General features: G+C 36.3%; 1 protein-coding gene across 3 annotated transcripts in view; it reads left to right on the top strand.

Moving 5' to 3' along the window:
- Window positions 1–1313: 1313 nt before the first annotated feature.
- The window catches only part of shank3a (SH3 and multiple ankyrin repeat domains 3a), a 288699-nt gene continuing 273753 nt past the window's right edge, over window positions 1314–16259 (top strand). For 2 of the 3 annotated variants that reach the window (XM_046863928.1, XM_046863925.1), the window contains exon 1: window positions 1314–1506. The gene's annotated coding sequence lies outside the window, so the exon portion shown is untranslated. Of the gene's footprint in view, window positions 1507–6850; window positions 6872–16259 lie in introns of those variants that run through there. The other variant, XM_046863926.1, reaches the window with a different exon arrangement.

Genomic DNA, 16259 nt, shown 5'->3' with positions numbered 1-16259 from the left:
ATTCCCAGAGCGATTAAAACGTCTTAATTAAGTCGTGAAGCTGCAGTCGTCCCTGCGGTACCTTGTGTGAACTTTTATCATCATTCTTTTTATAGCCAAAGTTTCATGTACCCTTTTGGATATGAATATGCTTATAGTTAGAGACGTTGTTTGTGTGCTGTCTTAGGTGACGCGGAGCAGTTTGGTTTGAGGACGTGCTTGTGCTTACAGCTGAGGTCGTGGAGCAGATGGCTGTCCTCGTATCCTCAGGCCTGTCAGCGTGTGAAGGAAGACAAGCTCGGCTCTGCGTTCAGCCCGTGGAGAGTCTGCAGTCTCACAGGACAGCGCCGTGTCTGTGACATTTGGGTAGGACACATCCTTCCTTTCTCCATCTCTCTTTCTCGCAATCACATCATAAATATTTCATTCCTTTTATGTTACATCAGTCGGAATGAAATGTTACTAAACAAGATGGACCTTGACATGCTTTTTACCAGTTGCTTATTATTCACCTAGGACATGACACACACACACACACACACACACACACACACACACACACACACACACACACACACACACACACACATGCACAGCATTTTCAAAAACCCAACACACTTTTATGTGCTAGTGTGATAGTGCTATATTATAAGAGTTTTAACACTTTGTTCCAGGTCATGTGCACTGAGAGATTCATGCATTTTTGGTTGAGTTTTTGTGCTGGTATCCTTCAATAATCTTAGTTCAGGCCCAAAGAAACCAAGCATATTGTTACGGTTTTACAGTTTGTAGGTAAAGATGCCTGTTTTCACTTGCTCTCTGATTCTTCCATCTTTCCAGCAAGGCAGAGCAGTTCACCATAGAGGCTGTGTGTGTTCACAAATGTCCATCTGTATATGAAAAGTTAGAGAGGCGGGCTGTCATTGGATAAGAGCCTGGTGGCATTAAGCCTGCTTCAATGCAGGGCCTGCCAGGCCCATACACACACACACATATACACACACTGAGGCTCTGAATGAGCAGGTATTGTTTTGTGGCCTAGCTGAAAATTGATCCCCTTGCCCCGGCTCCTATCAGTGTCACACACAGAGGGCAGTGGAAGATTAATGTGCCTTAAAGGCCTGATTGGGGAGCAGCAGAAAACATAACTCTCACTGTATGCTTTAGCCATCCACTTCTGTTCCCAAATCAGTCGAGATGGCAGGACAGTCTTTACTTCATCAGATTGGCTCCTCAACAGGTGAATGACTCTCTTTCTCTCTCTCTCTCTCTCTCTCTCTCTCTCTCTCTCTCACACACACACACACACACACACACACACGCACACACACTCCTCTGTCTCTCTCATTCCTCAGTCTCTGTCTGCTCCAGACAGGTTATGGGAGCTAGCTTGTTTTTATTTAATTTTTAACCCAGGGTTTTTTGGGTAGGATCGGCCTTTAGATCCCACTTTTAGAATTTCATTTAGTTTAAGCTCAGACAGATTGCTATTCGGAATTACTTTTGTGATTTCTGCACATAGACAAGGTAATCCCACAAATCTGCTCTTACGTCTTACTACTTAACTTTTATTATACACTGTATTGTACTATGCACTGTACTGAGAATACTAAACTGGTTATATTAGCAATTTGTTTGTGTCATTGGATGTAAGATATTATTGAGATTTGATCCATTGATTGTGGTTTTCTTTTTTTTTTTTTTGCACCAAGGCCAAGAGGGTTACGGCTGTATTATACTTTGTGTGATGACTTTCTATATTTATGTACAGCATCACTTTAGCTTCTAGGAACATGCTTGGTTTTATTTTACTTGTTTCCCATCAGAATTATTTAAACAAATTAAAGCTACATTTCCTTTTGTTCTTTTCTTCCTGCTTGTTTATCTCTGTCTCTCTCACTTGTTTGCTCGTCCACTTAAACCCACACGCATACTTAGTTTTACTGGCACTTCATCATGGCCTCAGTCTTTAATCTTTGCTGTGATACAGCTCTGATATGAAAGCATTGAAAATAAAGTCTTAATTGACTGAGGACATGGTTTTAGCCTGCTTTGCATGTAAGCAGAGTTCTGATCCTCTGTTTTTGTGCAATTTGTATAAGTTGTTGGTTTGCAATAGCAGCAATGTATGTGTGTGTGTGTGTGCGTGTGTGTGATGAGTGTACATTTGGGCCCCGAGGCCATGCCCCAGACTCACCATCTGTTTCAATTAAGGAGAGTACAGGACGCATGGCACAGACTGCCCGGCTTAAATGTCACTGCTACACCATGAGGGCTTTAAGATTGTAACAAACGTCAAAACACAACTCAAGAACACAGCACAAAGCATGGACATTAACGCTGCACTACTGTGCATAAGCTGGTGTTGATGCCAGGAGGAAAACCCAAAGATCTCTCAAAAATAACAGACCATCTATTGCTTACGATTGAGTAACTCTGGGATACAAAAGCAGGAGGTTACCCACATTTTCCCATGTCATGCTAATCTCATTTTCTGATGGGGTTAACTTGGGTGCTGTTAAATATTTGCTTTTGCTTTTTAGTTAATATGTACGTGAATGGCTAACTTCAGATAACGGACTTTTCCCACATTAGTATGTTACGTTATCTAACAGTGACCAGCTTAACACCTGCAGCCACTTTAAAACACATTTACATTAATGAAAACGGGTCACATAACGATAAATAGGTTGGTATATTTATATAAAGACAGTGCAGTTAGATTTCTATTCCTAGCTGAAGTTAACTGACTGATCAAGGGAAGTTACAATAAGCTTTTAATTTTGCTGTAGTTTTCTATTAAGAAAAGACAGCATTTTATTTCTATAATTCACATTCAACATATTCTGATTTTACTGAATTCATGCAAAATGTGATTTAAGTAGGCTGTGTGTGTGTTTTTTTTGTCTCTTGCAAAGTCCTAAAAACCTATATATTAATTAATACTGTAATCGATCCTTCCAGATTCTTCTTACCCATATATTCCTACTATTATCCCAAATAGCAGTGTTTTCACGTTTTGAGGAAATAGATACAATAGCTCGATGATTTTACATACCATCATACTGTATTTTTGTTGTAGGACAGTCACATGATGGAGCATGCCACATAGCACACTTTCTTTTTTTTAGATGTTTCCAAATGTTTCGAACACTTTTATAATCATTCATATGTTAAAAAAAAGGAGAAAGATATTAAGAGCAGGTATATTTTTTATGTTTAAGTGTTAATATTGACAGAAGACCATCAATACACATGTAAAATGATCCCATGATGTCGATCTTCTTCACATAAAGGGTGGATGTAGGTGAACGTGTAGATGCTGTAAAAGAAAAGAGCTTACCGTAGTTCTCATCTGCTACAACTCCAGCTGCATTTAAACAAACTGTATGTAGCTTTAACTAAAGTTGAAGTAGAGTCATGGTGGTCATGGTGTCACTTTCAATAGCACTTGAACATGCAGCTGATTGAAAGCCCAGTTATACGTAGCAAATAGTGATGCACGAGCATGTAAAAGGGGTGTTTAGGGTGCTTGTCTGTAGATCAAAATGCAATCAAACATTCTGGATTTGAAGGTTTTCTGGATTTTTTTAGCTTTCTGGATGTAAAAGATTGAATTAGTATTATTATTTGTAATAATTTTGACAATATTTTCCACACTGCTTGCTGTAGAAAGAAATACTGAAGATAAAAGTACCAGTTTCAAAGCAGCTGAAGTCAGACAACCGACATGTAGTCCTTTCTGATCATCTGACATCAGTGACTATCAGAGACATGGACATGAAAGTGTTTGGGATCTAAATAGTGGACAATGATGCAATATCGCTGAAAGTTGTAGTAAACAGGGCATCTTAGTATTGAGGTCTGTTTATAATCCAGATGCAGTGGGTTCGAAAAGAGCAGATTTTGATCATGATAGGGTCAAATAGGTCAACTATTCAGTACTGCTGTAGTTACTTGCTGTTAATGTGTAAGCCATCTAAAAACATGTAAAATTATAGCTCTTTGCCTTTACATTAACAGATATAAATATTCATAGAGATTATGAAATTATCTACAACTTCTCTCTGTTTCTATTTTTAAAATATTTTCGACAAAATCCAGCGTGGCTTGTTGTTTGCATTTGCAGGTCATTTTCACAAGTTGTCTGTCGTTGTTTAAGTAACGCAGTTTGAATCTCAATGAGCCTGATGCGGTATATTTATGAATCTAAGGGTGTTGAGACTGCAGTTGAGTCTAGAACACAGATACACACACACACACACACACACACACACACACACACACACACATACACACACACACACACACACACACACAGAGTCTTCATTTTAGCTTGGTTTGTTAGTATTATCTGTCAGTGTTGATGTGGGATAGGTAAATAATTGGACACAGTGCATTGCACTAATTGACTTCCTCAGTTATTTGCTCGATTAGCAGAAAGATTGCATTTGGTGCTTTAGACAGTAATCATTACCACCTCCACAAACCTCTGTTTGACACCAATCATCTCTCCAGTAAACATGATCTCATAACACACATGCATTTAAGAGTTAAATGTTTTCCCACTTGTTTAACCCATTTACGCTTTTAAGTAAAAAAAATATTAACCACAATTCTTGATGGCATATGATTTATAAGGCAGGTTTGCAGAAGGTTTGCATTTACAAAAAACATGTTGCATATCACCCAGCCAAGATTTCAGTTCAGTGGATTTTATTCAGACCTTCAGAGGCCAAATCACACCTCTGCACATCATCAATAAAGATCATGGAGGAAAATCAAACTATATAAAAAATGATACCCTAATCACTTATTCAGCATTAAGACAAACTCCCCTTTCTTCTCTTTTTTCTTTTCTCTCTTTGAAATCAAAACAACTGCTATAAGGGTTTGCTTTACTTGTTAAATGTTCTTAATTGGATTTTAAAGTCTATTGTACACACGGTGCCATGAAGAAGCCTCTGGTGGTTTTGTTTTAGAAAGTGGTAGCTCTCGGTTCATGAATATGACCTGCTACAGATATTACTCTGGCTGTAAAAAGACCATTGTGCATCTCTTAGGTTGAAATTTACACCAAGCTATGAATTGTGGACAGACCATTCTGTGTGTTTGCCACTGTCTCTTTCCTTGCTCGATCTCGCTCTGTGTCCTTCAGCCCTATGTACGTTATTCCCATGGGAATTTCACTGCACTTGCTCTTAAGACTAAAATCTTTTATAGTTGTAGGTTCGAGAAAGACTTTACACTGATTCTTGTCATGTTTCACGACTAAAACGATTATAATAAATAGTACAAATGAGTCAGACCTTTGAGTTCATAAGTAGTCTCTAATGAATGTTGTGGGAATTAGTGTTAATATAGAATGTGATTATTGAGTGATAGTAGCTAGAGACTGCCTTAGGATTTGCATTAATAGCTTCGGTACATCTGTGGATTTATTTATGTCTTGCTGAATTATACATCGTCATATGCAGAGAAGGAGAGAGAGGTTCGCTTTCATTTGCGGGTCACGCTACAGCCAACAACAGCGGTTCAGCTCTGACACACATCGTCTGAACCATGAAAAATGACACGACTTCCAGACACAGCAAGCACAGCCTATCTGAGCTGTGGCTGTGAGAAAGCAATTTCATGCTTGTAGCTCTCTGCTATGACACATACATACAAAGTCTGTTAGTAAGCAGGCTTGGTACAGTTCCTCATTATGAAGACAGGAGACTATTATTGTTTTTCGCCTCACTGTTATTTACTTTGGAGATGGCAGGGATATAGCAATACACAAATTTCATGATACGGTACGTGTTTATAGATTGTTGTTTTAGCACCACAATACAGTACTTTTGATTTCAATTTTTACCACAGATTTATTGAATTCTCAAACCGAATTGCCCAGGAGGTTTATGTACATTAATACACTTCTAATGTTGTTCTAATTTGTCTAATATGTTCTGATCATTTGTAGGTTAACAGCTAATACAGACTTGTACGTTGGAAGCTCCATGTACTCTAAGACAATATAAAGGGATAAAATGCATGATATTATTTAACAAAGAAAAATGCGCAATGTAATTGTTGATATGTTGTAGCTTTCTGTAGGGAGACATTTATGGAAATGGCCGGATTTTACGGTGTCAGTGCTTTCTAACAATCATTAGCAGTGATGTGAAGTCATGTAAAAATCTTTAGTACAGAGGGCTTCAGGCTTTCAAGTTTCTCAGTAACATGGCAAGCTGTATTTTTTTTAGATAAAGATAAAGAGTAAGACAGAAAGATGTTAATTTTTTTAAAAGTTGTAAAAAATAAAAAAAAAGTTTTTAAAAGGTTTTAAAACAAATAAAAAGTTGTTAAATAAAAAAATGTAATTGTTGCTGAATCAATGTAGAATAAGAAAAAAGAAACAAAAACGTTATAGACAAAAAAGTACAAGACAAAACATGACAAAAAGCATTTAGGCAGCAACTTGCTTGGGCCAGTTTATTCACAGTCCAATTTTGGCCTTCATTATGAAGTATATTAAGTTATGGCTAAAATTCTCCAAAAAAAACCAACCCAAAAAACAGCTTTTATAATGTGGATCAAGCATTTCCTAATAAACTTTGGAATTTAGGGATCTCTCCCACCAAGCAAAACATCAAATCAGAAGTTATAAACCCTGGTATGGGCCTGTGTTTAGAATCAGTACTGAGCTGTAACCTGGAAGATGTACTTACAGCAGTCTGTGGTGTATTTTGCTCCAGTTTGATTATGTTAGAAGGCAGAGGCAGATAAGTGTAAGCATGAGGCACTAGCAGACAAACTTTATCAAGAACAAAAGAAAACATAGGAATGAATAAAAGAAGCAAGAGATGGTGGATAAACTAGTAAAAGTACACAGAAGTTCACTATGCAGGTGAGTAAAATCATGCTATTATCTAGATTGAATTGTGGATTAATGGTGGGTTTTAGATTAGCAGAGGAGTCGGATGTGACAGTTAATTAATCTTATTGTTATAGTCGACAGGTAGAACTGTATTGCTCCCAAGTTATAAATGATTCATACATTTTTTCATTCAATTAATCATTGATTCATTGCTGTATTCATATTTTTTATTATATTTTAATCATATAAGGAGTCTGTAGTGAAAATGTGTATAAAAATTATTGTAACATCATATAGTATTAACAAAGCTCTTATAGTGTTAGGCATTTATGCTAATTTTTTAAGCAGTTCATTGAAGGGTAATGTAAAATCTAAATAAATAGATCAGATCGTTCAGAAATCTTATCTCATCTTATCTTATCTTATCTTATCTTATCTTATCTTATCTTATCTTATCTTATCTTATCTTATCTAATCTTTGAAGACTTTGGAATCGAATTGAAAAAAGGCAAGCACTGGGTGTAAAGTGTGTCGAAGGTTTCAAGTTGGAAGTGGAAGTGGAAGTACATAAAGAGTGTATGGATCAGGCTGCACACGACAGGACAGCGAGAGGGAATATTCAGGGCTGTGACAGCATTGGAAAGAGAGTCATCAGCGTTTCAGTGTGATACAGTGCATTGGATAGATTGGAACAGCAGGTGTGTGTGAGAAAGCGAGTGCCAGACACGAGGCAGCCACAAAGTATATGTGCCGGATGGACGAAATAATGTACAAACACCTTTTCTGTCTCTTCATTTGTAAAAGAAAAAGAAAATAAAGGGTACAATTCTGCAAGTTAGCAGTCCATGTAGCATTAAGAAATGCCTGTATAGATCTTAAAGTCAAGGTGAGCAAACTAACTTGTCTCAGTGTAACATGATTGAGTAAAACAGTAAGACTTGAGTAAGACTTTGGTGTTATCCACCAGGGTTTAAATAGCTTGTAAAAATTGGGCGTTCCTAAAAAATGTAGCCAACAGCTAATTGTGGACGACCGCTTACCTCTCAGAACACTATCAGGACTTAAGAAGGCAATGTTGCACAATAGTCTACCAATGCAGGAGGAAGACGGAAAAAAAATCATAGAAAGGAAGCCATATTTATGTGTGTAGTACTGAACGCTAGACATAAACTGATTGCTTGCTAGATTTTTATGCCACATTCTGAAATGACCTAATGAAAAAATCAGAGGTACTATAATTTAAAATCAGAGTGAAAAACATGTCTATGTTTTAATAAAAGAACTGTATGTGTTGGCTGATCAGTACAGTAGAATCTGTTCAAGGACATAAGCAAACAAAGATTAGTATTACTTATAAGCAAAGACAAAGATTCCCTGCTTGACTGAATAGTTGTTATTGAAGACTCGTAAAAAAGAACATTTGCAGAAATTTGTTGAACAAATAATGAATATTTGGGTTTTATTTTTGACTTCTTCCTAAGCATTTACTGCCTGTAACATCTACAAATCTTTCAACACTCTAAAGAAAGCATACTGAAGTGTATACTGTATGCACTTTTACAACATGTGGAAAAAAAGAACAAGAAATTACATTTACAGTAGCATTTCACCTGACACCTGAGAGGCCCTGACGAACGTTGTTTCGATAACGCCACTCTCCTGACATGGTACCCCAACTAGAAGTGTCTGTCCAGACAAACGGAAATTGTGGGTTTTCTGCACCAGGCTTTATATTTTCACATCTGACAGCTGCTTCTGAATGGAATGTCATTTCAAAGCTAAATCAACATCTGTGTATTTTAAACAAGGTGATAGAATGACAGTGTGTACAAAAATACTGTAGTCTGACTGCTTTGGTATGACAACTTGAAAGAATTCAAAGGAATAATTTCAGTTTGATTGAACCTTCAGTATGAACTTTAGATTGACTTGTATACTGATTTGTTATTTAACCAGCATTGCTTACCTTACTTTCTCTTTCTCTTGCTTTTTTTTTACACTTACAGCTACATCCTAGAATTCTGTCAAAAATACATTGATAAGATTTAGCAAAGATTTTACTCAACTGAAATTAAAAATGATTCCTGGTTACATTAGATAGCACGAGGCATCACACATTTAACGGATTAATTCGATTTATGATTGACAGACAATCTGTTATCATACTAAAACACTGAGAAAATGGAGCAAAAGCAAGCATAATAAACTTCTCTCAGTAAGGCTAACTGTAGTCATCTCAGAAAAAAGGAAGCAAGACTCAAATATCTTTTATGTGCAACACCAGAGCACATAGCCAAACAATCCCTGGAGAAAAAAGGATATGCTCAGACGCTTTCTAGGAAAAGAATAATGATTAGTCATCCCTTATATACAGTATGTATTTATGTTTATTTGTGTTTGTAATTATTCCCTTAGTTGCAAATTAGCTCTCCACACTTTATACATTATGTGGACAAAAGGTTGTGTACGTGTGACCTTTAGATTTGACCGTTATAATAACCTTCACACTTTAAGGAAGATATTTTAATGATTTTGGAGTGTGCTTGTGGAGAGTTAAGCTTATTCAGCCAACGGGTAAAAAAAGACCTGGGTGTTCAGTAGGGATGAGGTCAGAGCTCTAAATGTCAGAGCTCTCCATAAACCATCTTCATGAAGCTGTCTTTGTGCACCATGCACCAAGCAGGTTTGGGTTTCTTAGTTCAAGTGATGTGAAAATGTAATGCTACCGAAACAAGCAACATCACAATTGTGTGAACTTTGGGTAACAAACACATATGGCTGGAAAAGTCGGTTATCCAATACTTTTTCTCCATATAGTCTATTAGCTATTACACTGCAAAAGTCGTCTGACAAAAACGTGAAACATTTCTTGAGTAAAATCAATTTCATTTAAACGAATCTTATTTAATTGCATTAAATGAAATCAAAGATCATTGAAACTATTTCTGAAGATTATTACTCGTACAGTATCTTGTATCTATTGGCAGGTTTTATGCAAATAAATGCATAAAATTAGCAGACTTATCTGCCAATTAGAGAATTGAAAAAATATTGGTGTATTATAATCTTATACCAGGAACTAGTTTAATTTAAATAAATTCAGAAATAGTTTTCCAAACAATTAAAACAGTACAATGCTCTTGATGTTATGAATTGTGTGAAGTTTAGACTGTAGACTGTAGACACTTTCTAAAATTCCAGAAAGGGAATAAAACATTTTTTTACCACAAATGTCATGCAGGTCAGTGTTAAGAGCATGCACAATAAAACTCTTACTGGTTGAACTGATATTTAATTGATATTTAGCTTGCAAGATAATTAGGGTATGTGCTCTGTTAACACTATAGGTAATTTTAAAACTATCAATTAGATAAACTATATGGATGGCAGTATTGGGACACCTGACCTCTCCAGCCATAATGATTCTTCCCCAAACTATTACCATCAAGTTAGAGGCACACAATTTTATAGGCTGTATTTGCATTTATATGTAAATTTCATATAGTAGCATAACATTTTCCCCTTGTTTCAACTTTTCGACCCACACCTGTAGAGTACTAAGAGTAGAGGCTGTTATAACAGTAAATAGGGACTAAATGTGGAATGGGATGTACATACCAATCCTTCAGTGACAAACATTTATAATATTTTAAATATACATTACATGCACCTAAAGATTACTAACAATACACAGTTTCACAGTGTCAAAGGAAAAGTACAGTCTGGCACCTTTTTTTAAAGAACTGAAAATTTGTGCAGACAAACAAATATTATAGTTATATATTATTATATATAATGTTTAAGAAATATGAAGAATTATTACATTTTATTGATCATTACTTTACATTATTTTACAGTGTGATGCCAAATTTGGTACTGGCAGTGAAGTCAAAATTCCTGTAACAGTTGAATCCTGCTGCTGTGTGACGTCTTTCTTATTTATTCAGAACCAAATCCTTTAGGAAAAGAAAGACCTGTGTGTGAAGAGCCTGTGTGTAATTGATGACTGCACAGCCGCGAAAAAACACTTAATGTGGCTTTTTATCTTCAAGCTGTAAGGACTTTTACTTTCACTCATTTCTAAATGTATCTCTATACTACAGCGCCCTTCGAGTAAATGATTTCACTAATGCATAGCGTTACATTTGCATTATGTCTTTGACAGATTTGTATTTTGTAGAACACATTAAGAGTTTTAAAAACAAACATTTCCGGTTTTATTTTTTTAATTATATTAATTTGCCCTGGTGCCTTTTTTTTTGCACAAAATCTTCACAATCATGTAATTTCCACTCTGTACTTATGTATGTGTCACTGCTTTGTTGCGTGCAGGTTAATGATCATCCTGAATCGAATTTCACTCGCACAGAGCACATATTCCATTACCTTTTCATATTCCCTTATCTCCTCTTCCTGCACGTACGAACAGGATCTGCCACGATCCAATGAATCCATACACTTTTGTCAGTATCGTTAAAGAGTAGCGCAAATGTGTCTGTAAAATGCCTCTCATCACCACTATTGCCTGGCTTACAGCTATCAGCACATCCATCAGAGCCAGAACGAAGCTTCAAAATACATTTCGATCAGTGAATAGATCTCAATGCGCCTTTCTCAGAACCATAAGGAGGCGATTCCTCTTGTGCAGCATCAGAGCCAAACACCTGGTTTAGCTGCCAATAGTAAAAAGCATCGGCAATGTGCTTAATTAGTTTAATTTCGGTGGGCTTAAATGCCAACTTTTACCCCACACCCACTGATCAGCTTGGTTAATCTTTTTATCCGTCATAAGCACTTCCTTTTCCATTTAGTTTTTGCAGGATTGACATTTGAATAATTTTTTCCCCAATTATAAATGTGGAGAAAATGGGAAATGTTGTAGGGTTGTAGGTCCTGATGGATCAAGTGGATTTATTTTTTTCTTTATGTTTAGAAATGTTTAGCTCCTTAAGCCAGTGTAGAGAATCTTTTCAGAAAATCATAAGGAAAATCATATCTGTGCATCACTATAGAAGGTTGGAACATGGAATGAACCTGAAATATAAAGGATCTTTGAGTTTGCTTTTTATGTCTTCATTCAGTGCCTTTTTCAGTTTTTGATTCCTATACATTGAAGATTCAAGAGATATATACAAATATCGATATCCATATTTCAGTGGTGTTTACTTGCCTGGACAGAAGGTGCAGCAAGAAACTAGTGAGATCATTTGGACTGACATGTTGTGGTCTGTTGATACAAAGAGGAATGTGATCAGTATTAGGTCAGGGCAAAAGGCTTTATAGATGTACAGATGCACATGTCCGAGGATGCTTTAATCATATGGGAAGAACAAGGCAGAACTCAAAAGGGGAATATAGATAACAATATTTAAGCACCTCCAGAAAAGAGGCAGCTAAATAGCACATTTAAAATCAAAGCATTTGACACATAAGGTCTGAAAGTGGGGAGTTTATCCTGTAGACAGGCAAAGCTGATCAGTAGAGGAATTAAAATCAAGACACAGAAAGATTTTCATCCAAACTATAAGTATAAATATAAATATATACTAAAATATACTACTATAAGTATATAATATAAGTATAAAGTGTAAAGTTAAGTGTCCTGAAAAAAGTGTGAAACATATACACACACACACACACACACACACACACACACACACACACATTCATCAGACATAATATTATGACATTCTAACATGAATGTTTTTAATACTCTAATGAACATGGACATCTACAAATCTGGATGCTTTATGCAAATGTATGATTAATATTAGTGACACCAAACTCATCATGAACATGAAGACAAAATATTCTTGTAAAAGTAATTATGGTGCTTTAAATTAAGGAAATCATCAGAACACCAAAACGAAACTTTTGCTATGTTTCCACACGGACGGTTTTCATCAAGGTGGATATTTTTGCTTGATTAAAGATTCAAGTGCATTAGTAACTTTAGTGATTACAAATAATTTTTCGGTGGAGTTTATTTAATTACATTTTTATATGAGTAAAGAAAGGACGTCATGAATAATTGTGTTGTGTTGAAGGTTTTAATTTTGCCTCATTTATATATATTTATTTATATAAATGGTATATATATATATATATATATATATATATATATATATATATATATATATATATATATATATATATATATATGAGATGTGGATAATCTGGAAAAAGAAGGGGTCTGGCCAGTGGCTGAAAAAATCAGGATTGGAGGAAAATATAATGGTAATTTTTATGACTCATAACGATCACATCTCATGTCATTGAAGGTCACAAATATCATAGAAGTGCAGTGAAGAATTTCTGTCAAAAGCTTTCCAAATGTTTAGATACTGTGTATTTACGTGTGTGTGTGTGTGTGTGTGTGTGTGTGTGTGTGTGTGTGTGTGTGTGAGAGAGAGAGAGATTAAATTCATGCAGATTTAAACATGCTGAATTCATGGTGCCTTTCACATGAGACTCACTATTGCTGTTACACACAATTATTTTAACACAAAGCAAAGTCTATGGAAATTTCGGCTCGAGTAAGACTTTCAGCACGAGTCAAAGTTTTTTTAGGTCACTTCAGTGTGTGATCAGTGTGTGAATTTCACACTGAGAAAATTGGTTGTAATACATATTGAGTAAAAGTGTGGAAGCATGTGATTAGCTTTTATGATTGTTTGTAACCTGCAGCCTCAATCACCTTGTGTGTGTGTGTGTGTGTGTGTGTGTGTGTGTGTGTGTGTGTGTCCAATTGCCTTCATAATAGAGACTGATCCTGATGGCGAATAATCATGTGTAGATAGCCTGCTGTTTAAGCTTTTATCCACAGTTGGATATTGATTAAAAGGACACTGCTATTTTTTTCTCTGCATTGCTGAATTTGATATTTATCCTGTTTGGAAAAACTGAAAAAAAAAAAAAAAAAAAGAGATTTGGGGCAGCTGCTGCCATGTTTCTTACCATATCCCCAAATGAAGAAGTTATGAAAACATAATTCTCTAAATCAGCTGTCCGTGTATAGTTATAGTTATAGTTAGCTCTACTTAAGGTATTAATTTTGTTGTTGTTGAGATTTTCCAGTATCAAACATACAGGATATAGTATAATACATATACTTGGCATGCAGACCTCTGCGTCTCCCTGGCATTAAAATGCCAGTGCGGTGGAAATGTCCAGTGGCGTAGGTGAGAATATGAAGTACTCAGAAAGTCCTGCCAAAAGCAGAGCGTTTAGGTTAGACACAGACATGGTATTTAATAGAATTACTATGAAATGTAATTACAACAGAATAGAAAAAAGTGTCCAGTGTTTCCAAAATGATAGTTTACTAATCGACCCTGTGATCAGCCTGTGTGACAAATAAAGATATACTATCATAAAGTATAGTTTTTATTTCACAATTTTACCTTATATGACAAACTACAAAGAATTACATAACAATAATTTCAGCAAAATCTACTTATTTATCTTGCGAATGTGGGGACTGATCTCACCAGAAAGCCAGGCTGAAATTTTAGAATATTTTTCCTAATGCTAACAGAGAACACATTTGTTAATCACACTTAAAAAGACCACAGTTTAATGTCAAAAAGTTGACAAACTATTAGATTTCAAAACAGAATTTGTTTTTACCTTGGTGATGCCGAGGTATGATCCCCCGACCTTGTGGGGACCTGCTGATTGGTAAACCAACAACTCAACCACTGAGCTACTACTCCCCACTTGTGCAAGAAGTCAATTAGCCTAATGAACCAAAATGGCTTCTTTTCCATACTTCAACACCATGTAACTCATATTAAACGTACGCCAAACAAGTCTTTTAAAAAAGACAAAGAAATAAAGCAATATTTTAAACAGGTCTCTTTAATTAACAAATAGATGGTCAGTTTAATATTACTGCAACACATGCTAATAAATGCAAGACTTTGTAATAACATCTGTTGTAATATACATATTTTAGTTATGGCAAGAGACCCAGTCCCACTCAGTGAACTCATGAACGGCCATTTTTATTATTCCTTTTTAGATATTTAATGGTTATATGCAAATGGACCATGTCAAAACCCCCACAAGGTCATATAATTGCAGAAAACTTTAAAGACTCTCAGTTTGGTTTAAAAATAAAACAACTGAGAGAAGAGATGCAGAAAATACTGATAAAGGGAAATGACCTGGCGTGAATCAATACAGCTGCAGGACTTTTCCGTGGCTGAATGACTTGTTTTCTTTCTTTCTTTTTTCCCCTCTGATAATTGCAGGAGGCTTTGAATGAAAAGTGGCATGACTTCAAGCAACATGCAGATAAGCGATATGGGTTTTAAACGGCACTGAACATGCAGAACATGGCTTTGAATCGTTTCCGAGTACAGGTGTTCCTAATAAAGTGCACATACTGTATATGCAAGAAAGAAAAAGATTATGAAGGAAGAAAAGAATCAAGAGCAAAGACAAAAGACTGATAGTCCCTGTTCCTGTAGATCACAGGCTGAGCAACAGAAGAGGGATAATCAGAGCTTTCTTCTGTACCCGTAGGCTTGTCATCACACACACACACACACACACACACACACACACACACACACACACACACACCCACGCACACACACACACACACACACACACACACACACACACAACAGAGTCACAGAGTGTGTTCCACAATCTAATTAGCGCTAAGGACACGCATCTGTTTTTTTCACCCTCACCTCAATTTCTTACTCTATATGATCTGTCTCTCCCGTTCACTTGTCTTGCTCAACTCATTATTGTATCTATTAAATCTATCTTTTTGTTCTGATTTTATAAAGTATTTGTCCTCGTTTGGTCTGATCTTGCCTGTTACTGTCTGGCTCATGCCCTGCCACCAGATGGGAGCTGTAATTCCTCTGCAGCACAGAAAGACAGAGGGATCACTCTCAGGATCTACTGATGCTGCTGCTACAGACTGTGCCAAGATCTGCCCAGGCTTATTACGCTGTGTAAACACACGCACAAAGGCACAAACTGCACAGCAACACACACACACACACCCACACACACACACACACGCACGCTTACCTCTGAGCTTCCCCACAGCACGAGCAGAGAATGAGTTGAGTGTTTATTAATGGAGTGTATGAGTATTTAAATAACAAGTTAACCTTTTTGTTTGTTTACAGAAATCACTATTCGGGTGATCATTGTTTCTTTCTGTTTGTATGAAGTCAGTGAAAAAATATGAAACAGAAAATCTGCATTTGGCAGCAATGAGATGCAGAGAGCAAAACCTGCATGGTGTGCAAGTTACGCGCTTGGACTGAAAAGTTGCAAGAGCAGGGTGTTTTTCCTACAGGCGGTCAGATGTGAAGCTCGCAGATGATACATTTCCAGTGGCACTCGCTGCAACTATTAAATATTCTACGCTACAACGAACAAACCAGGT

This window comes from Silurus meridionalis, chromosome 13 (genome assembly GCF_014805685.1).
Source record: "Silurus meridionalis isolate SWU-2019-XX chromosome 13, ASM1480568v1, whole genome shotgun sequence".
Taxonomy (NCBI): domain Eukaryota; kingdom Metazoa; phylum Chordata; class Actinopteri; order Siluriformes; family Siluridae; genus Silurus; species Silurus meridionalis.
Note: the sequence above shows the minus strand (reverse complement) of the source record. Positions and strands in the feature narration are given on the sequence as shown.